The sequence below is a fragment of the Triturus cristatus genome, chromosome 3_2 (genome assembly GCF_964204655.1).
Source record: "Triturus cristatus chromosome 3_2, aTriCri1.1, whole genome shotgun sequence".
NCBI lineage: Eukaryota > Metazoa > Chordata > Amphibia > Caudata > Salamandridae > Triturus > Triturus cristatus.
This window is the reverse complement of record NC_140584.1, coordinates 684,336,954-684,362,112: the sequence shown is the minus strand read 5'-3', so window position 1 is coordinate 684,362,112 and position 25,159 is coordinate 684,336,954.

Below are 25,159 nucleotides of genomic sequence, written 5' to 3'. Positions count from 1 at the left end.
AGAGTCGTAATCTGGCAAATGGAACACCGCCACAGGGAGTCTGTCGGTCCATGGACCGCCAGACTCGTAATCAGACCCTTAGGGCCCCATTAGAATGGCGGGCGGAACGCCCCCGCCGGGCCGGCGGTAGTCTCCACCAGGCCGGCGGGGACAATCCGCCCGCCATCCACACATCAAAGACCCCCCGCCATATTATGATGTCTGGGGGGTCCGCGGCGGATGGAAAGACCGTCCGCCGCTTTTCCGCAAGTCGATCCGTCGACCGGGCGGAAAAAGAGCATAACATGGTGACGGTGTCTGTTAGGCACCGCCATCCATATTATGAAGGGTGCGGATATGAGCCTTTCCATGGCGGCGTTGCCGCCATGGAAAGGCTTGAGGTCTTTGCTGTTGGGGGCCCATAGCGGGCCCCCAGGGTGTTGGGGGGTGCACATGTGGGGTACCTATGGTACCCCCCAGCATTTGCATGCACAATGCGGCAGGCACCGCGCTGTGCCTACCACTTTGTGCATGCAAATGCACAACATGCATTTTTTACCTTGTGGCGGGTGCTACTTGCAGCACCGCCCGCCACACTTATACCAATTAGTTGGACACAGGCTGTACAAAATAAGGTAGAAAATCAAAGTAGTAGTTACCCGCCACTATGTAAACTGTAAAACAAACTAGCACAATTATTGGATGATGTCATCAGTGATGTAATCAATGATGCCATTTGAGGTGTCATCAGTGATGTCATAAATGATGTCATTGAACATGTTAGTGCTGCTAACTATAACTGGTGAATTTCTGTGCTTTTGTTTTAGTTCACAATTCAAATTAAGTTGAGTACAGAATTTAGATTTACACTACTGTCATCTTTATCCACCCATAGCTGTCCAAAATTGGGCCACCATTATTCCACATGCATAATTGGTGAAGGGTGCAACCTTCTCCATAAACAACATTCATAAGATACTCCAAACATGAAGATGTAATAGTATTGATTCTCACAATACAGCATTTCTTCGCTGTGTTGGCTTGTGGTCTGAAATCAATCCTCCAATTGTACATTTATATTCCTCAATAATTTATACATGTGCTATTTTGAGGACTCAGGGGCATCCTACTCAGCTGCAGGGTGTGGAAGCACATCCATGATTCTTCTGAATACCACATGGATAAATTATTGAGGAACATACATCTACATGTGGTGAATTGATTTCGAATCACATGGCATCAAAATGAAGAAACGCCTTATTGTCACAATTACTAGATTTACATGAGATTAGTCTTGAAGAAGTTCCTCTATGGAAATGGAGCTGAAGGTGCTGGCTGTTTTTTATTGCAAATATGACAGAATGAGAATAAAAGAAGGTATGAAATCTAAATGGGTATTAAGTTTTTAACGTTGATGCATATCCATTCTCTGTACTCCTACTCTAGAAACCTATAACCGTTTTACGTAGTAACACCTCAGTAGAGTTAAACTGTCGGATGGAAAGGATCACTCCCCAAAAAAAAATGCGGCATGGTTTAAAACAGGGCTGCATTTTGTATTCCATCTTATTCTGTTTGTGATGGAAATACCTTGGATCTTGTGCTTAGTAAATTCGTATCCCTTAAGTTGATGCTGACTTAGAGGCAAATTCGATATTTGGTTGACGGATTGTGCTCCATCAGGGCGACAGACTAAAATACTCCGTCACTCAGACAGAGTACCCGCCTGCCACATTTAGAGATGCCTGTCAGCCAGATGGACATTTCTACCATGCCAGCAAGGAGGTTCCTGTGAATGTATAGGAACTTTGTTGCATGTCTTCATCAAACATGACAGAGCCATACGGTGAAGTTTCAAAACGTTTCCGATTTTCAAAAACAAAACTCCAAAGTGGGTTTTTTGTTTTTGAAAATTAAAAAAACAATGTCCCACTCCCCAAGGGAGTTATCCTCTTACTTACCCTTACTGCCAGGGTTTTCCTTGCAGCGATTGGCAGTAAAAAACGGCTATCTGTCAACCCATCTAAATTGGGCAGGTGGACATATAGCCATTGCTCCAATGGCCCTTGGTCCATTGGGCCTTTGGGGAAGTTGGGCCACGGCAGAGATGGGGTAGTTTCAGCCGTTGCCAACCTACGGTCCACCTGCACATAAATTCGGCAGGTGGACTATTATATTGCGACCGAGTATGCTTACTGCCAATATATAAATTGGGCTGTAAGTTTTGCTTCTATCTCACGAATCAGTCTGCAAAGAATGTTAAACAAATTAAATGACTAGAATGAAGAAAATTTGCTCATGATCATTTTAAGTGAGAAAAAACTACTGGTCTTGGAAAGACAAAAGAAGAACCTAAGGTGGTATTTGTATGGGCCATCCACTGAACAAGAGAGATGCTGCAGATAATTGAGGTTAATGTTAGATCAAAACGTAACCTGAAATTGACACTTTAAAAAAACTGACTATAATATATGTCTTAAAACAATTTATGAATGGATATGGGCATGCCCTGTGGGTGAAGCCCTCACGGTATATAAAGCAAAACTCAAGTCAGCACTATTGCACAGTTCCCCAACTTTTTTGGGGAAAGTTTTAAATGTTTAAACGTGATTGCAATAAGTGCAGTAAAGAAACTTTTTAACTTACATAAATCAGACTCAACTCCACCTAGGACTAGGTATAATGAGGTTTACCAATGATAATTGACTGAGGGCCTTATGTACAAACCATATTTGCTGTCAGAAAAGGGCCGCTCCGGCCGTTTCCGACCACAAAAATGCTTTTGCATATGTATAAATGGCAAATTACGATTACCGAATCTCAATTTGGTTTAGCAATACGGTAGTTGGAAGGGGCGTGTGTGGGGTAGCCCTCCCAAATACCGAATTGCAGTGCTATGTGTGAATGTTTTGGGACCGAATCACGGTTGCAAATCATTCAGGGGCTCATTATGATAGCGGTGAATCTTCCACTGGCAGCCTGCCGGTGGAGGATTCACTGCCAAAATTGCAGCCATTCTCCACCTGCCATATTATGATGCAAGGCAGTTTGCTGGCGGACAGGAATTCTGTCCGCCAAGGGTCTACCACAGGCAATCGTTCCGATTGCCTGGCAGACCCGGAAAGCATACCCAGAATGGTGGCGGTGCCTAGCAGGCACCGTCCGCCATATTAGGATGCTTTATCTCCGCCAACGGTGGATGGCGGTTCAACCGCCATTCACAGTCTGGCGGAGATTGACTTCGGGGGCCTGTTGCAGGCCCCTCTTGTATTGTGGGAGATGTGGGTGCACTGGGGGGTTACCCATGGTACCCCCCTTCATTTCCCTGCACCATGTGGCAGGCACTGCATGGTGCCTGCAAAGTAGTGTGGGGAAACGCAAGACCTTCATGTTTATCACTGCGGCGGGTTCTGCAGCCTGCAGCACCTGCCGCAATTGTAAACATACCCAATGCGACCGCCACAGTGGCGGTCGCATTGTAATTCCATGGTCGGGACTGCCGCCATATAGGCGGACGGTCCCAATTCTCGAGACGATTGTGGACAGACTCAAGTCCGTCCGCCATCGTAATGAGCCCCTCAGTCTTTACTGACTACTAAATATATATAGGTTTTTTTAAGAGCACGCAGTGGTCCCCAGACCACTGCCTACTCTTAAAAAATTGAACTTCTAAGTTTCCTTTCTTCTTTTTAACTGCAATAAAATCGTGTTGAATTAAAAAATAAATGTTGCTGTTTTAAAAAGTGATCAATCCTAATTAGGTTTCAAGCTCTCTGCTCGAACTGAAATTAATTTCATTCCTTCCAGAATGCTTTATACAAGGCTATTACAAATTAAGGGGGCCTTAAAATATTTAAAAATATTTAAAATTAGTGACAATAATTTTCCAATTAACAAATATTATTAATGAAAAATATTATAATTTAAAATAAACAAAACATAATAATATAAATGATAACAATACAGCACCAAGGAAACTGTTAAAGAGCAAAGGGGTCAAATGTAATATTCCCTAATATTCCCACTGAGTCAGTGCAACAGTATGGAAGTGATGGATGGCGGAGAGGTAAAAATGACTATTCTCACTCCAGTGAGTGCAACTGTAGGGAAAGTGTTGGATAGGAGAGAAATAACATTTACTATTCCCACTCCAGTCAGCATAACAGTAGGGAAAGTGTTGGATTGCAGAGGGGTCAAAATTACTATTCCCACTCCAGTGAGTGCAACAGTAGGCAAAGTGTTGAATAGCGGAGGGGTAAAAATTACTATTCTCACTCCTGTCAGTGCATCAATAGGGAAAGTGTTGGATTGCAGAGGGGTACAATTTACTATTCCCACTCCAGTCAGTTCAAAATTAAAAACACACAAAATATCATCAACAAAATAAAAAAAATTTTTTTAAAGTAAATAAAAAAATATAAATATGATAAAAATGCAAATAAAAATATATGTAATATTAAAACAAATAAAAACATATTATAATGTTAAATACATATCACAAGTACCTACAAATATTATATTGAATAAAATAAAAAATATCATTTTCAAACAAATAAATATTTTAATTTACAAATTATTTATTTAAAAAAACATTAATAAGTACTTAGATTTAGTTTGTTTACTTCCTACCTAATAACATCACACAGCTCACAACCAACATTTAAATTTAAAAAGTGTGTGCATAATTAACATAATTAATTATCAATTAAACAAATAGTAAATTAACTTTCCACCCTTTACCCCTATAATACCCACAACCCACACCTAAAATTAAACTGTAAAAAATGAATTACACAATTAAAATGTTTTTCTATTAAATAACTACTAGTATTTTAACAACTAATTATAAAGTAAGTAAAATGAATTTACTCCCCACCCTTTACCCCTATAAACCCAAAACCAACACCCCAAAAAAATAATTAAACAATTACCATAATTAATTATCAATTACTTGATTCATATTATTATCAACTAATTATTCATTCATTAAAAATAAATTACTTCCCAACCTATACCCCTAAAAGCCCCACAACCCGCACCTAAAATTAATTATACAATTACCATAATTAATGATCAATTAATTAAATAATATTAAGTTAACAAGTAATTACTAATGTATTAAAAATGATTTACTTCCCACCTTATACCCCTATAAACCCCACAACCCAACACATAAAATGTACTCAAAATAAATCAGAACACAATTAACATTATAAAATCTCAATTAAATAACTATTAATAAATACAAAATATTCATTAATTTATTATAATTAAATTGCTTCTCACCCTATAAACCCACAACCCACTACAGAACTAAAAAATGCGAAATTCAATTAAAATAAAACTAATAACGACTAAACATTTAACACATATTAAAAAACATAAACAATATACAAAAAAATACATCACATGCATGTAAAATATATACTAAAATACATAGCACTAATTTAAAAATCGATATTTTAAACAACTATATTTTTGCAAATGATATTACTGACTACTATATTTTTTAAATCAATATTTCTTACCTTAAATTGGATATTCTTGACCACGATATTCTTGTTGCTGATGTTTCTGTTTCACGATATTTAAAACTCGATATTTGTGTAAGTTGACATTTCCAACTCAATATTTTGACTGAATACCCCTAGAAATCATAGGTCATGTTCTAATAATCTGCCCACACTCTCTTCAGAAAGGAAGATGCTGCTACGTTCCTTTTTCAAGGTAGCAGGTCGTAGGATAGTATAGAAAGGAGTATTTATGCTATAAATGGATTACTAGTAAAGCTATTGTTATTCTGGCCAAATGTATGTCACTTGCTGAAAAGTTACTGGCTGACTTGCAAACTGAATAAATTACTTACATCTTTAAAATTTCCTAAATCACTTAAATTACTGAAATAACTAACTGTAATTAAATGTATTTTTAGTTGTATGAAGAATACTCTGGTGCCGATTACGATCCTGTAAAAAAATTCCCCGTACGACTCGTATCCGGTCTTTTTACCGTACGAATCGTACAAGTGCCGTACAAACTGCCAAGTACGATTCGCATGGGAAAAAGTCCATACGAATCGCATTGGGAATAATTCCCCACACGTCCTCGGGTCGGAAAATGTGTCCGACACATCCTCGGACGATTTACCGTACAAATGTGAAAAGTGAAGTCCGACCGCGCTAGTATGATCCATCCCGTGCGTCCGATGTTACAACCGGATGGAAAAAACACCGTCCGCACCGAACTCCCATAGCAACCATGGAGACATGTGCCCGCATACGCACGCAACACTCCCCCAGCCCTCCTATGTACGAGTCGAATCCCCACCCGTGTATGTACACCCGTGTATGTACGAGACGTACCCCCACCCGTGAATGTACACCCGTGTATGTACGAGACGTACCCCCACCCGTGTATGTACACCCCCGTACGTATGGCCCGTACCCTCACCCGCGTATGTATGGAGCGTACCCCCACCCCAACCGTGTATGTACGGCCTGTACCCACACCTGCGTATGTATGGAGCGTACCCCCACCCCAACAGTGTATGTACGGACCGTACCCCCGCCCCAACCGTGTATGTACGGCCCGTACCCTCACCCGCGTATGTATGGAGCGTACCCCAACCCCAACTGTGTATGTATGACCCGTACCCTCACCCGTGTACGTATGGAGCATACCCCCACCCCAACCGTGTATGTACGACCCGTACCCTCACCCGCGTACATATGGAGCGTACCCCCACCCCAACCGTGTATGTACGGCCCGTACCCACACCCGCGTATGTATGGAGCGTACCCCCACCCCAACAGTGTATGTACGGACCATACCCCCACCCCAACCGTGTATGTACGGACCGTACCCTCACCCGCGTATGTATGGAGCGTACCCCCACCCCAACCGTGGATGTATGACCCGTACCCTCATCCGCGTATGTATGGAGCGTACCCCCACCCCAACAGTGTATGTACGGACCGTACCCCCACCCCAACCGTGTATGTACGACCCGTACCCTCACCCGCGTACGTATGGAGCGTACCCCCACCCCAACAGTGTATGTACGACCCGTACCCTCACCCGCGTACGTATGGAGCGTACCCCCACCCCAACTGTGTATGTACGACCCGTACCCTCACCCGCGTACGTATGGAGCGTAACCCCACCCCAACCGTGTATGTACAGCCCGTACCCACACCCGCGTATGTATGGAGCGTACCCCCACCCCAACCGTGTATGTACGACCCGTACCCTCACCCGCGTACATATGGAGCGTACCCCCACCCCAACCGTGTATGTACGGCCCGTACCCACACCCGCGTATGTATGGAGCGTACCCCCACCCCAACAGTGTATGTACGGACCGTACCCCCACCGCAACCGTGTATGTACGGACCTTACCCTCACCCGCGTACGTATGGAGCGTACCCCCACCCCAACAGTGTATGTACGACCCGTACCCTCACCCGCGTACGTATGGAGCGTACCCCCACCCCAACCGTGTATGTACGACCCGTATACTCACCCGCGTACATATGGAGCGTACCCCCACCCCAACCGTGTATGTATGGCCCGTACCCACACCCGCATATGTATGGAGCGTACCCCCACCCCAACAGTGTATGTACGGACCGTACCCACACCCGCTTATGTATGGAGCATACCCCCACCCCAACAGTGTATGTACGGACCGTACCCCCACCCCAACCGTGTATGTACGGACCTTACCCTCACCCGCGTACGTATGGAGCATACCCCCACCCCAACAGTGTATGTACGACCCGTACCCTCACCCGCGTACGCATGGAGCGTACCCCCACCCCAACCGTGTATGTACGACCCGTACCCTCACCCGCATACGTATGGAGCGTACCCCCACCCCAACCGTGTATGTACAGCCCGTACCCACACCCGCGTATGTATGGAGCGTACCCCCACCCCAACCGTGTATGTACGACCCGTACCCTCACCCGCATACGTATGGAGCGTACCCCCACCCCAACCGTGTATGTACGACCCGTACCCTCACCCGCGAATGTATGGAGCGTACCCCCACCCCAACCGTGTATGTACGGCCCGTACCCACACCCGCGTATGTATGGAGCGTACCCCCACCCCAACAGTGTATGTACGGACCGTACCCCCACCCCAACCGTGTATGTACAGACCTTACCCTCACCCGCGTATGTATGGAGCGTACCCCCACCCCAACCGTGTATGTACGACCCGTACCCTCACCCGCGTATGTATGGAGCGTACCCCCACCCCAACCATGTATGTACGACCCGTACCCTCACCCGCGTATGTACGGACCGTACCCCCACCCCAACCGTGTATGTACGGCCCGTACCCACACCCGCGTATGTATGGAGCGTACCCCGACCCCAACATTCTAAGTACGGAGCGCACCCCAGGCCCCAACACCAGCACCTTCACCCAACATCACGCATGTACGAGTCGTACCAAGCCAGACACAAGGACAGCACTGTACAACAAAATTGCCGATGTACACACCGTACACATGCTAAAAACACACGTACACAACCAGGACAAAGCAAAACAACACAAGAATACACTATTCGAATGGCACAAAGCCACAAAACATGTCCAACAAGCACAAATACAACACATTCACTGACCTGCAACTGCCAAAATCCCAAACAGAGGCCCAAAACACAACCACTCCTTATAACACACCCACCCAAAGTTCAAACACAGCCACACCCACCAATGGACCAATAAAAAGGGCCCACAGACACAAACCATGAGCCTTTGCAACAGACTCACTGCTGCCAGACCCCACAGACAACCTACAGCACCATACTTGAACCTTTACTACACCTTACACTTGCACACCTTCACACACCCACCTTCACAAACACCCCCTCATCACATTCACACACACACCTGCACAACCACACCCACACACCCACAACCATCCACACCCACACCCCTCACCATGCCCACTAACAAGAATCCAAAGTTCACTAGCCAAGAGTTGGAGGTCCTTGTCGACGAAATCCTCAGAGTCGAGCCACACCTCTTTGGAACATTGGTCAGACAGACCAGCATTTCCGAAAAAACAGCCATGTGGCAGAGGATTTTCGATGCTGTGAATGCTGTTGCGTCCACCAGAAGGACCAGGCATGAATGCCAAGCCAGGTGGTACGATCTGCGGAGGAGGGTCCGAGCCAAAATGACCGACAACCACAACCAGGCCAACATCACTGGAGGAGGGCCGTCCCGCAGACGCGTACAATACCATCCCTGGGAGGAGAGGGTGATGGCCATACAGCCGGTGGTGGCAGTGGACGGAGTAGATGGACTCCGAGAGCCGGGTGAGTACAAAAACAACTCACCTCACATGTGGGGAACGTCATCCACAACCAAACTCACAATCAGGCACGCAACCACCCCAAGCTATCGCATGACTCAACCACACTCCATGAACACGCACATGCCACTAGCGCCACCATGCCCCATGCACCCAGCTGGACAATGCCAAGTCACAGGCCACAGAAAACACCAACACAAGACACGGTAAGCCGGATGGCGGGAGTGTGGGCCCCAAAAATCACATAGTGCAACTCAGAAGCAGACAACAATGCCCTCTGCCCATATGGCCTAGCTCACAGCCAGACAAACAGTGTGTCCCCACACAGGAATGACTTGCCAGCAAATGGCGGACGCCTTGCATTAAGGCATGGGGGTGAAGGCACGTTTTTGCACATGACAGCAGCTAATGAACAGCCAACACTGTGAAAGAGTGGCAGCACACACCACCACAGCAGCAGCGCAGACACAGACACTACACCCAATGGGTGCCTGGAGATCAGAAACAAACTCACATCAACAAGCCAAGGGCCATTCAAAGATCTTCAAATAGTGTGTGCCTAGGAAGCTGGGCTGAGGTGACAGAGGGTGACACACAGAGGGAGGGAGAGGGGGAGAGAGTGGGAGGGAGACACAGGGAGACAGACAGAGGGAGGAGGCTGACACAGGGAGGGAGGGAGAGGGGGACAGAGAGGGAGTGAGAAAGGGACACACAGGGAGACCAATTCAGCCTTGGGGGGTGTGGGAATGTCTGCTCGTCAGCAGGTGGACTGCGTGCATGTAGACAAGGGTGACCAGTGCCTGAATCCCCCTCTCTTCTCCATGGCAAAACACTGGGCCATGTCTCAACCTGTGCACGAGCACAACGACAGCTACCTGCATTATATAAGTGTGTGGAACAACTCCATGTGCCCACGTACAGTGCAACACGGAAGGCGCCAATGCATGGCTCGCCACACCTGCTCACTCCACTGCTGACTGCAGTCACAATTGACACAGCAAGTAAGACTGTGCCACACATAGGTAAAGTCTCAAAAGCTGTGGCCAAGGGACATACCCATGCACAAGTGCACTGTGAGTGGAATGCAAGACATATCCAAATACCCATAGGAAATGTGCCAACTTAGAAACGAATGAAACATGGATGTTGCATGGAACAAAATTAACATTGTCTCTCTCACACACAGGTCAACGTCGTGGATCACCCCCCAACACTGGGGGGGAAGACTCACAGGACCCGGCTCTGCGGGATGACGGACCCACCGGCAGCGACGACTCTCACCACTCTGTGGACGACCCCGACCAACCTGGTCCCTCTGGTGTCCAACCACCTGCAGCACCTGCGTCAGGTACAACTGGGCCAACCACCACCCCCACTCCTGCCACATCCCAGGAGACACCCAGGATCCCTGCCCCACCACCACAATGCAGCCAGGCTGACCAGGAGGGACACGGTGTACCGGGCACCCAGGAGGAGGCAGGCGACAACGCTAATGCCACCCCTCAGGGGTCCCGGAGACCCGATGTGCCCACAAGGGCAGGCCAGGTGCAAGTGGGCAGGGGTGGTGGGAGTGGAGGGTGGCGGAGGCGCGAGCCTGACCAGTTGGCTGCGGAACCGGTATATTCCCATGTCAGAAACATCCTGGACACATACCGGCAGGACACCACGGGCATGGGCCAGGTTGTGTCCACCCTCAACGAGATGAAGGGGACCCTCGAGGAGATCAAGACCCAGCAGGCCCAGCAACATGCGGAGCAACATGCCTGTCTACTGCGACACCAAGGGCGGATGGAGGACAGACAGGCTGAGCTCGTGACGGTGTTCACGGGAATTCACCGTACACTCCGTCGGATGGCCGACAACATGGGAAACCCTCCCTGTGCCACCAGGCCAAGAACATCACCACCCACAGGGAGGGATCAGGAGGAGGAGGAGACATCCGACGGAGCATCCCAAACATCGCCACGGCCTGCTTCTGAGGGTTCCCGCAGGAGGGCGGGTCGTCCACGGAAAAGACCGTGAGGGTCGGCGCAACAGCACCATCTCCCAGGACACCTGGCCTGGCACCTGGCCCACTGGACCAACAGCAGCACATCAGCAAAAGACATTCTCTGCCACATGGACTTGCTGGTCACTGTCTGACCAATGTTGACAAAGACTGTGGCATGGACTCTGAGGATTTCCAATGGCAAGGACACCAACTCCCCCAGTGAACTTTGGATTCCACACACCCGGAAAGCCCCTCATGTCATACCCCCCCCCACGTACCCCAACAAAAATAAAAAGTCACACGACAAAGAGATGATGCCTACATTTTGCATTATTACCTTACATGTGTCTTGTAAAGTCTAACCATGACTGAGTTCTCATATGACTTCAACCATCCACACCCTGGGGCCTGAGTCTGGCACAGGACACACATGGGTCACAATGTATTAGGCAACACTGACATGGAGCACCATACACACCCGTGATGGGCCCAACCAGCTGAGGGGGTGGCCGCACAACCGTGCCGACAGACATATTGAGTACAGCGACAGCCATGCGCAGAGGTCAGGGATCATGTGGAGTGTCCTGGGGGGCACCCAGGTATGTGTGGACAGGTGGCAGAACCATGTCCTGCAAGCTTGAGTCAGGTGGATGCAGAGAATGGTGGCCTGGCCAACGTTGGATGCATGGGGATGGAACATGTCACAATACCCACACAGTCATGGACATCATGCACAATACAGAGTCAAATCCCACACAAACAGCTTGCATCTTGCTACTCGACACATAGACACATAGCCACTATCACGGAAAACCATGCCAGACATGCCGTATGCACCGTGGCAACACACCAGCATTGACTGAGAAGAGGCACCTTGGAGGCATAGGGACACCTTTATTAGTCATGTATTCGGGAATGCAGAGGCAACTCGGAGTACACATACACAGGTCATGTGGAGTAACATGTGGGTCCAACACTGGAACCCCCCTTCTGTAGCACAAATGCGTGATAGCCATGGAACTGGCACACAAGTGTCGGGTAATAGCTAAACACCCCCTGCTGCTCACGGAGAGGCTGCCATACACCATTGATCCTCTGATGTGGAAGTCCCACACCATGTCAAGCCAATGCAAACCGTATGTGTCCGAGAGCAGTGTTACACACATTGATGCCATCATCACAATCCACTATCCCATCACAGATGACTGGCAACAAGTCTGACCATCTTTTCAGGTGTACCCAGCTACATGTAATGTGTCCCATGGTGATGTGACATGTCTGCAGAGGAACCAAACATCGACAGGGGCAGTGTGCACACATCGTAAACAACTGCCACACCCAATACACCCCTGATGCATCCCTTACCCTAAGGAGACTTCCAAACTTGTCCGTGCGTGAAACGCTGAGTCAGCACACGATGACGTGTCCATGAGGAATAGCAGTGCCACAACAATGCAACCAGCAGACGGCATGCGCAAGTACCTGGGGATGAGAGACACACAAGAAGTCAGCCACAAAAAGCACAGCCACTTGCATGTGCATGTACTCGACATATGTAAGGATGACAACATGCTAGGTCACAATTATGACTGGGGAAATACACTCATCACTGGCACCATCACTCGAGTGACACATCCACACACACCTCTGACTCACGTGGCATACATGCAGATGGACACACACATCGCAACACATGCCACACGGGGACCAATGCGTGCACACTCAGACACTGGTACTCACCACTAAGCAAAGAAGTCGCGTATGAGCCGACTCCGAATGTCCTCTTGTGGAACCACATCCTCCACATCACTAGCCCCATTGCCAAGCCCTTCGTCCTCCACGGGTGGATGGTCCTGATCATCTTGATCCAGGATGAGTGGCACAGCTTTCTCAACTGCCATGTTGTGCAGCATGCTGCAGACCATGAAGATTTTGCAGACCTTCGCCAGGGCATATGGGAGTGCGCCGCCGGTCTTGTGGAGGCATTTGAATCGGCTCTTCAGGAGGCCAAATGTCCTCTCTATCACTCGCCTTGTCCGGCCATGGGCGGTGTTGTAGCGGAGCTGGGCCGGCGTGCTGGGGTTGCGGAGAGGTGTGATCAGCCATGGCATGTTGGGATAGCCAGCGTCCCCTACATGGAAACCACATGGACATAAGTAGGACAGGAGAAGCGGTCGTGTTGGAAGTCTACGCAAAATACAGGACAGACAGAGTGTACCCACCAACAACACATGCTCGTTCGTTGCGCAGCTGCGTCATCATTTCAGGCACCCTGCTACGCCTCATGATGTAGGCATCGTGTGCTGATCCTGGAAAACGAGCACAGACATGTGAAATCACCATGTTGGACAGACACACCACAAGGGCATTGATGGAGTGGTAGTGTTTGCGAGTCCTGTACGCTACCTCCTGTGCCTGTGGTGGTACCAAAGCCACATGTGTCCCATCTATGACATGGGGCATCCCTCCCAGGGCATAGAATCCACGCTTGACCCCAGTCAACAGTTCAGGAGTTGGGAAATGGATGAACTCATCCAGGTGAAGCAACATGGCCTCTAAGAAATCATGCAGCACACGGCTGAACATGCTCTGGGACATGCCACCAACATGAGCTATGGTATATTGAAAGGTACCCGTGGCAAAAAAATGTAGGGCTGCCATTACCTTCAGCTTGGGTGTCAGTGCCGTAGGATACCTGTGCAGCGGTTGCAGGTGTAGTGCCAGCCTTGCCGTCAACTCCTCAATCAACGGTTGGGAGAAGCAGTAGCAGCGTATATAGTCATTCTCCCGCATGTCAGCCAAGTCCGGAATTGGTCGGGGAAGAGGCGGCGCTCTGCAGTAATTTGGAAGTGACAAGGAAGAGTGAGTGCACTACAACAACAATTTATATGTACTGAGCACATGTTAATCTGTCAATACACATATGCTACATACGGAGTCAGGTATGTGCCACATGCCCTGGACACGTATGGCTGCCAGGTGACAATCCTACCAAGACCCAGCTACACACGGAGATTATGAACCTCCACATGCCATGGCATGGGATTAGCTGTGTCCCAGTGTAAGTGAACAGCCAGACGCAACACAGGAGTGACATACATCAACACATCAGCAGAAGTAGGATGTCGATTGCAGAGACAGGTAGCGGAACACTAGAGCCACAGGTCACATGACATTACACTAGGACAGCCCACACACCTTGCCATTAAGGTGTACATGTAATGACTCACCACACATACATTGAGAGGATGCAGACAAGTCCTTGTTACGCTACTCCGTGTCCCATGCATACATACACACCTCACATCTGATACCACATGTGGCCTGGTGTGCGTAACAGTGTGCCATGTCCATCTACACACAGACACATGTTGGTTGCTGCAACAGCTGATGCTTTTGAGGGAACACCAACATCAAGCTAATGGGAACACACCACACACACATGACATAGACACATCGTGCACCGTGGGTAGTCACATGTCTGGTGTGGTAACCCCTGTAGCGGGCATCAGGGGACACTTGCGTGTGTTGTTGACTGTGCCATGCCAGTGACACTCATCCCAAGTGTGCAGTACGACATGCACACATGTCAAAGGAGTTAAGGGCATGCCTGGCACATATTGCACCGTCACACATAACATCTGTACACATCTCATCATACATCTATTGCCTTCTCGACTCAGGAGTAATGTGCCACATCACAGCCTTTCACACCTGTGCCCCACACATGTAGTACTGCCCAGACAATGCCTTGATGTCCATCCATGGACAAGTATGTCAGCTCTATTCCTTCCTGTGTGCTGTCTGTCACCACTGTTATGTGTGAAAGGCACCGTACATTCGCTCTGAGAGCCTGTGTACGTTCCCTATCACTATGGGAGTGCTGCCGTAGGCCTACACATAGTGATAGTGAGCGTATGCGCGTGTGTACTGTCCGTATCACTATGGGTACGCATACGCGAGCACACCCATAGTGATAGTGAGTGTACAGGCGTGTGTACGGTCCGTATCACTATGGGTACGCATACGCGAGCACGCCCATAGTGATAGTGAGCGTACGCGCGTGTGTACGGTCCGTATTACTATGGGTACGCATACGCGAGCACACCCATAGTGATAGTGAGCGTACAGGCGTGTGTACGGTCCGTATCACTATGGGTACGCATACGCGAGCACACCCATAGTGATAGTGAGCGTACAGGCGTGTGTACGGTCCGTATCACTATGGGTACGCATACGCGAGCACACCTATAGTGATAGTGAGCGTACAGGTGTGTGTACGGTCCATATCACTATGGGTACGCATACGCGAGCACACCCATAGTGATAGTGAGCGTGCGCGCGTGTGCACGGTCCGTATCACTATGGGTACGCATACGCGAGCACACCCATAGTGATAGTGAGCGTACAGGCGTGTGTACGGTCCGTATCACTATGGGTGTGCTCGCGTATGCGTACCCATAGTGATACAGACCGTACACACGCCTGTGCGCTCACTATCACTATGGGTGTGCTCGCGTATGCGTACCCATAGTGATATGGACCGTACACACGCCTGTACGCTCACTATCACTATGGGTGTGCTCGCGTATGCGTACCCATAGTGATACGGACCGTACACACGCCTGTACGGGCCGTTGCTATGCATTTGGAATGCCCTAGGGCCCCGGAACGCACCGTACCTGTGTGTGAATCTCCAAATTACATAGGGGACACATGAGGGACAAGTATAAAGGCCTACATGCATGCTGATTGTCATGGAGACCAAGTTTAAAGTATGAATTTTTTTCTGCAGGTGCACAGCAAAAGTCAGTTTGAATGAATCTACTTTGTTGCAATGTGGTTCTGGAGTAGACATCATGCTCAGGAAAAATAAACAATACAAACCCACTGACTGTGCTAGGTTTGAAGGGATTGGAGGAAACATAGGATGCAAATGTGAGTGACCAATCACTCTGTACTCCTGTGCATGAAACAGGCCAGCAAGGCAGATATAAGGCAGCCAGGTCCCATGAGAGAGCACTTGCCTGCACATCTTTGGATTCTACGACCCAGCTGCTGCTCCTGATTCCCTGGAACCATGTCAAGGTCTGTGGAGAGGGCACAGACTTTCATCCTGGAGGAGAACCTGGCATTGCTGGATGTGATCCTCCCACAGTACCCCCTGCTGTATGGGCGACCAGGGTATCAGGTGAGTGCAGAGTCCACTGGCAAAGACTGTGTCCCTTTTTTGTGACTGTGACTTCTGGCATTGTGTCCAGGTGTGACACACATGCAATGTACTGTAGGGGGGATCCCAGGGGGGGGAATGCCTGATGTCTCCCAGCCAGGGCATGCTGTGGTGCATGTCTGCCATCCTCACTTGCATTGTGTTTACTGTGACAATCACTGCATGGTGCATGCCACATTCTGCCTGTCTTATCCTCCTGGAAATGTAGCCTCTACAGTCCTCATGTGATTATGTGGTCAGCCCAGTGTGACAGGTGACTGTACCCACAGATGTGTGTTAGTTCTGTGTACCGGTGCTGAGAGTGTCCACATGATGTGTTCATACCCTGGACATCGGTGTGTGTGTAAGTCCCCTGTCATGTGGGTGGGTGCATATGTGGAGTGTAGCACCCAAGCTGCATGAGGGATGGATATACCCTGCCCATGTGATGTGAGCAGGGAGCAGTGCTGTGTGTCTGACGTGCAGAGCCAGCCCCACACCTGTGAGCCCCCCCCGTCTAGTGGCACATGTGCAGAGTGAGGTTTGTAGCAGCATTTGGCAATGGCAGGTGAATGTCCTGTGCCTGTGTGTGTCTGTGTACTCTGCTGAGGTAGCGTCAGTGGCCTGTGGCATGTGACTGCTTTGAGGTGCTGCACATAATCCTGGTGTAGCTTGTGATGCACAGTGTGAGCCTGGATCATTGATTGTGTCGTTGCCCTCATTCCACCTGTGTCCTTTCAATGGCACGTACTGCTTTTGCCCTTCCCCAGAGGATCATGTCCCTATGACAAAGGTGCAATGCGTTGGATGCATACTATGCCTTGTTGTAAACAGCAAATTTGTTCTAATATGTGTCTCTGTGACATGTGCCAGGTGTATTGATGTAGTGTCACTTGTTCATCCTCACAGGTAGGCGCCTCTGCCAAGAAGCAGATCTGGATGAACGCCGTCAGTGCCGTGAGGAGGACGGACGGTCGCAAGCGGCGCCTGGCCCAGGTGAGAAAACGCTGGCAGGATATCCGGTGCTGGACGCGGAGGATCGCATGGGTCCTGCTGGGGGACTCACCTGAGACTCATAAGAACTGTGGGCGCCGCCGTCTGACCCACATCCACAAGCGTGTGCTGGCAGTGGTCTTTCCAGACTTGGACAGGCACTTACAGGAGAAGCAGCAGCAGGAAGGGGGTAGGTACATGTGTGTTTGTTGTGTGTCACCAGCATTTGTAAGTGCACAGTTGCATGGATACACTGCCAGGGTTTAAAGGTGCTGTGCAGATCCTGTTACCCACAGTATAGCGGTGCTCTCCTGCTTCCCTTCCCCTCCTTGCAATGTGTTCCCTGGTCTGTGTGTAGTCACTCCTTCACAAGGTTATCTAGGCTGGCACTTTATCCACGTGAACAATGCCTGTAGCATCATGTGTGGGGGTGGTGTGTAACAGGTTTTGGGACCTTGCCTGTGCCCTGTCCAGTTCAGGACTTGTGGGTTCCATGTCAGTTGGCACTGATGCTGAGTCCAGACATGGGAGTTAGTCTCTCAAGTGTCATGCCTTACAGCACGCATGTCCTATGTTGTGGCCTGTGACATGATGTGCATGAGTGTGCGATACGCATTGTGCAGGGATGGTGGCGTGTGTTGCAGTCATTCCCATTCAGGAGCATGGAGTTGTGTGGCCACTACTGTCCCCTGGGGCATATTTTTCTAGGTGTCATGTGTGTCATCACAAAATGTGGACACTCTCAGTGTCTACAGCATAGGTTGTGCTCTGTGCCATTGTCCCCTGGCACCATGTACATTGACGTAAAATGTAGTACAAGTGTCCACTGTACAGCCTGACCTGATTTTCCTTGTTCATACTCACGGTGGCCAGTGCCTGTGTGTCTTGTTACAATCATCTGATGATGACCATTTGTACATGATTATTTGGACAGGCACCCCTTGGGTATTTTGTGTCCAATCTTGCTTTTATCCAGCCCATGTGAATTTCACCCAGACTAAGAGATGTAAGTGCTTCCTGTGTCTCAACAAATTGTCTCATGTAGGGGGTGGTTGGTGCGGGCAAAGCCTACATGTCAAAACCTGATATCTCCTTGCTAGGTCTGGCCAGTGTGTGATGTTTGTCTGGACATACACTCAAGGTGCAGTGAGCCAGTCATGGTGGGCATGTTTTCTGTATTACCTATGCAGCATGTGCCTAAAGTTCATGGATATGGTCCCTGCTCATCCCTATTTTCGGCAACGCTGTGTGGTGCAGATGCAGTGCTGGATTGTCCCCAGAGCCTGGCTCCTCTGTCAAAATCCATTTCATGTCATTTGCTATTGTGTCATGCTCTCCATAGTTTTTCAGTGGCATGGTGGGTAAACCAACTGTGTGTTGCAGGGCCTACATATGTACCTTGTTTTGTAGATGTTACTCATCTTTCTTTTCAGGCTATGCACTGTAACCTATGTAGATTGGACTCATGTGACATATGTATACAGGTGTATGATTAATTGCTGTCTCTTCACCTTGCCCACAGCATCGTCGGGGGACACGGAGGGAGACATCAGCACAGACGGAGCGGAGGGATCGAGCACCAGTGCCAGCGGTGACATCTTGGCTGGCACATCGAGTGGAACTGAGGCGGAGGGGAGTGAGGCTGAGGACCTGTCCAGTGCCACCACAGAATATGAAGCTGACGGGTCCGAGGATGAGCTCTCCGAGTGGGCGGAGGCTGCACCAGCAGCTGACAGCGGCACAACATCTCTCCCCGCCCCCTCCATTGCCATCAGCCGCCTCCCACTTGCTCGTGTCCCTTCCCAGCGTGCCCAGTCACCACATGTCTCCTTCCTGCCAGGCACCGCACCCCCTGCCCCTGTCTCCACTGCTGCCGCCAATGCCGAGTCTGTGGACATCCAGCGGCAGTTGCAGGTTGGTCAGGCTGCAATGCTTAATGTCCTCCATGGCCACAGCCAAGTGCTGAACAACATGGAGGCATACTTGGAGGGCATTTTCTCATCGCAGGCTGACCAACGCAACTTGCTGAGGTCCATTGACTCGACACTGACTGCAGCAGTGGGTCTCCTGCAGCGCTTCGTCCAACCCCCTACCCCTGACCCATCCACACTTCCCACTCCCATGCCTGTCCTACGTACACCCAGACGTCAGCATGCACCCACCACAACAGACACAGGCACCACACCAGCAGGGAAGGTCAAACGCACACCTCCTGGCACGCACACACAGGGTGAAGTAGGCACACCCACTGGGTTGGGGGGCAAACGTAAGACACGCAGCCAGAGTGGGAGTCCGCATTCCACCAAATCCACTCCCTCCAAATCCCCTCCCCTCAGCTCTCCTGGCCACAAATCCAGCAAAGACTCCTTCATGGCCGCTCTGTCCCTGAGCCCCACAGTGACACCACCCCGCAAGTGGTCAAAGGAGTCCCCGGTCAGGGTGGTTGAGTCCCCCCCCTGTCCACACCCTCCCCCAGTGGCGCTGCGACCCATCCCTCTGACCCCCCCCCCTCCTTGGGGCCTGTGGTTCCTTCGGGTGCAGGGGAGTCGCTGGAGGACCTTGCTAAGGTGTGCAGCGCCATCCTGGCCTCCGCCTTTGGCGCTGCCCCACCCCCTGTGGTGGAGTCCTCCGTCCCTGCACCCACGACGCCTACCCTTCGCCCTCATGTCCCTGCAGTGCCTGGTCCTTCCCCCCACATGATGCCCCCCCCCTCTGGAAGACGAAGGAGTCTGACTGTGCAGGCAAGCTAGGGGACACGCGTCCCACTGTGTCCCCCACCTGGATTTGAACTTTGGATTGCCCTATGGGCATTGTACATTTTGAACTTTCAAGGGACAAACAGATTTTTGGATGCTGAATAAAGCAATTTATTTTTCCTTAGTACACTACTGTCTGTCTGGTATTGCTGTTGGTGGACCTGCTCCATTATTTTGGGTGGTGATAATGTGTTGGGTGTGTGGGAATTGTAGTCTTGTGCTGGTCATAGGGTGGATCCTGGTATCTGTGTGCCATCACAAGCTGTTGGCTACATAACTTTGTTCATGTAAGCAGTTACTGCATGGTGACATCGTCCCAAGGTGTGTTCCTTCCTCTGTGTAACCTGACATCTTCCCTGCAGGGTCATTCCAATATGTGGTGCTGAGCTGTGTCTACATTGGCTGGGTGTGTGACGGACTCGTTAGACTTGGGCCATGCATGCTGAGCGATGTCTCCACCTGCATCATTCGTGGCGTCCTTGGTGGTCACTGTACTTGTGTATGTAGACTGTTGTCATGACTTCATGTGGACATGTTTTCTTTTCGGCGCTATGCATGTGTATACTCCCAGCCTCGCACACATGTGGTACATGTACTGCAGGATCTTTGTGCACCTGACTGACATTTGTGGGCATTGGATCTGTGGGTACTCCACCCTTTTCTTTGAAGGGGCACTGCTGTGAGTGTTAGGCACCCACCCCTCATGTGTCTGGGCACTGCTGGGAGGACTCTGCACACACCCCTCTTATGACTGGGCACTGCTGGGAGGACTCTGCACCCACCCCTCCTGTGTCTGGGCACTGCTGGGAGGACTCTGCACACACCCCTCTTATGACTGGGCACTGCTGGGAGGACTCTGCACACACCCCTCCTGTGTCTGGGCACTGCTGTGAGTGTTAGGCACCCACCCCTCCTGTGTCTGGGCACTGCTGGGAGGACTCTGCACACACCCCTCTTATGACTGGGCACTGCTGGGAGGACTCTGCACACACCCCTCCTGTGTCTGGGCACTGCTGTGAGTGTTAGGCACCCACCCCTCCTGTGTCTGGGCACTGCTGGGAGGACTCTGCACACACCCCTCCTGTGTCTGGGCACTGCTGGGAGGACTGCACACACCCCTCCTGTGTCTGGGCACTGCTGGGAGGACTCTGCACCCTACCCTCCTATTTCAGGATATGTACGCTTAGAACATACACTGGTGTGGGTTCGCTCCATGCATACGCAGGTGTGGGTATGGGCCGTACATACACGGTTGGGGTGGGGGTACGCTCCATACATACGCGGGTGAGGGTACGGGTCGTACATACACTGTTGGGGTGGGGGTACGCTCCATACATACGCGGGTGAGGGTACGGGTCGTACATACACGGTTGGGGTGGGGGTACGCTCCATACATACGCGGGTGAGGGTACGGTCCGTACATACACGGTTGGGGTGGGGGTACGGTCCGTACATACACTGTTGGGGTGGGGGTACACTCCATGCATACGCGGGTGAGGGTACAGGTCGTACATACACTGTTGGGGTGGGGGTACGCTCCATACATATGCGGGTGAGGGTACGGGTCATACATACACGGTTGGGGTGGGGGTACGCTCCATACATACGCAGGTGAGGGTACGGGTCGTACATACACGGTTGGGGTGGGGGTACGCTCCATACATACGCGGGTGAGGGTATGGGTCGTACATACACGGTTGGGGTGGGGGTACAATCCATGCATACGCGGGTGAGGGTACGGGTCATACATACACTGTTGGGGTGGGGGTACGCTCCATGCATACGCGGATGAGGGTACGGGTCGTACATACACTGTTGGGGTGGGGGTACGCTCCATACGTACGCGGGTGAGGGTACGGGTCGTACATACACGGTTTGGGTGGGGATACGCTCCATGCATACGCGGGTGAGGGTACGGGTCGTACATACACGGGTGGGGGTACGCTCCATGCATACGCGGGTGAGGGTACGGGTCGTACATACACTGTTGGGGTGGGGGTACGCTCCATACGTACGCGGGTGGGGTTACGGTCCGTACGTACACTGTTGCCATGGGGGGTACGCTCCATGCATACGGGGTGGGGGTACGGTCCGTCCGTACACTGTTGGCATGGGGGGTATGCTCCATACGTACGCAGGTGAGGGTACGGGTCGTACATACACGGTTGGGGTGGGGGTACGCTCCATGCATACGGGGTGGGGGTACGGTCCGTAAGTACACTGTTGGCATGGGGGTACGCTCCATGCATACGGGGTGGGGGTACGATCTGTACGTACACTGTTGGCATGGGGGTACGCTCCATACGTACGCGGGTGAGGGTACGGGTCGTACATACACAGTTGGGGTGGGAGTACGCTCCATGCACACGGGGTGGGGGTACGGTCCGTACGTAGACTGTTGGCATGGGGGGTACGCTCCATGCATATGGGGGTGGGGGTACGGTCCGTACATATCCGTACCCACGCTGTGGAATGCTTGTGTGGGCCGTACCCAGGTCTTTGCCACGTGGGTACAGCCGTCCCGCCATTGTTGGGGTGACGTAGGTGTGGGCGTGGTACGACTCGTACCCACGCTCTTAAGGCGTGGGTACGGGACGTACCTGTATTGTTGTGTTACCGGTTCGCGTCGTCAACCAGTTCCGTTGTGGCGGACGCTGGCTTTGTTGGACACGCCCCCACCCCCTCATAGTGACCAGGGCCTGGGGGTCAGGTATGTCCAGGGCATGTGTGCTGTGTGACTTGGGTGGGGGTTTTGTGGCCTGCCCTGCTCCTGCCCCCCCCTCCCTTTCCCCCCTCCCTTTGTTGTTCTGATCTTCTGCGGCGTCTGCATCGTAACCTGTAGAGGAGGTCGACTGCTATGAGGGCCGGGATGACACGTAGGTTCGGGTCCATGTCTGTCCATCGCGTGCAGGTACTCCTTGTTCGCGTCGTCCTGATTTCCCGGCAGTTTTTGGCTGCCGGAAAATATTCTCCGTGCGGGATGACGTCGGTGCGAATCATACTTCCTGGTTCGTGAACGGCAGGCTGCGTGCGTCCCGATGTCACGTCGGCGCTTTCCCGAATCACATTTGTATGTATATTTTCGTCGGTCGGTGTTTTGTATGAATTGACGGAAATAGTATTTCCGTGCGAATCGTACTTCCATGTTTGTATCTTGTTCCGACCGGGTACGCGTCGGACGGGGAATATGCTCCATCCGACGGTTCGTACCCGGTTTTTACAGGATCGTAATCGGCACCAAATTGTGTTACAATGTGTTTTTAGAATGTTGGTTCTATGTGCTATGGTATTCCTTGCAGAATGTAATTTATCATTTTGGAATAATGTACTTTATTGTAAATGCTGTATTTATCTAAAACAACAAATGTTTACTTAGAGGTTTCTTGTTTTGTCAATGCAAACACAATAAGATGATTGACGGAGTGCTGAAACTTTTCTGACACTCACCCCCAGTCACTATTAGATCTGGGTTAAATCCATCATCGTTCTTTAGCTCACTTCGCCACCCCAGTTTGGACCCAGCCATATGCAAATTAGTCTTGACCCTGTGCCTTATGGGAACAGTCCAGCCCGAACTGCTAAGCCAGGTCCTCCCTGTCAACCATAAAAGGATGAAAGGCGGTGTTGGTCCTGCTGAACTTCAAACCTGTGGTCGACAGGTCATATACAGATGTTAGAAACAGACAATCTAACAATGTAAGCTATTATATTGATTACAGCCTTTGAAACCCAGGGTACACAGCCTGGGTAACATGCACCTTAACCACCATTGTTAATTTACAAGGTTTAGAATGTGTGACCTGCATGCTACATGCAAAGATCTGCATCTGGTAATTTAACCCCCGACCATTTTATGAAACCTGCATACCTTTTCACCAAGAGTTGTATGCATCATAGCTCTCTTACTATGGGGCCGATTATGATATCGTTAGGAAGGGCTCTGGATAGCATTCGGGGGCCGATTCCGGTCGCAAAACGTACTGACCGACACGGACCTGGACCGGAGACCGACCGACACGGACCAGCGCCGTACGGCCCGTGCAGTACAATGCAACGCGTGTGAATTACAACCGACATGTACGGAATACAAGCTGTACGACCGAGCCATAGGGAAAATAGTGATCCGGACGGAAAACCGACGCGAGTTTCACCGACCGACACGAACCCGGAATGAATCTGACCGACACGTACCCGCGATGTCTGACCCGCACAGTACGATGCAATGCGTGTAAAACCAGACCGACTCGCACGGAGACCAAGCCGCACGACCGACACGCACAGAAAACTGGGCCCACAAGTAAGAGATCTCCGCGACCGACGCTTATGAAACACAGAAGATAGTCAGCGTGAACGAGGTGGAGAAGCCTGCACGAGCCAACATCAGCGTCCGTCTCGGTCAGAAGAACGTCTCCTTCATGCCTAGAAGACCCAAAGGAAAAAAGACAAAAAAAGGACCAAACAAGCAATGACAAAGCCAATAAATATCAAGTAAAAAAACCTGGGACAAAGACACACCCACAACTCCACCTATATAAAGGACTTCAATCACTACCATGATCCCTTGCAAATAGGAGACACAGCCAGCAGCAAACACCATCACATAGCAATCACAGACACACTCACACCTCACCCATCACACAACTCACACACCATCAGCACCTCACCAAAAGCACTCACACATACAGCTAGCTAAACCAACACTAACCCACTCTCACTTGTGTTGCAGGGATTCTGCTTATGCGCAGAACTATGCGCAGGAACCCAGGCCCTCGGTGAATTGCGGTGTACCAAATACCCACCTCAGAACCCAGAACCCCTTATCCGGCCAGCATCAGTGTCCCATTCATTATCCGAGGTTTAGCTCGGCGGTCCCAATGTATAGACAACCCAGAACAAGCGAC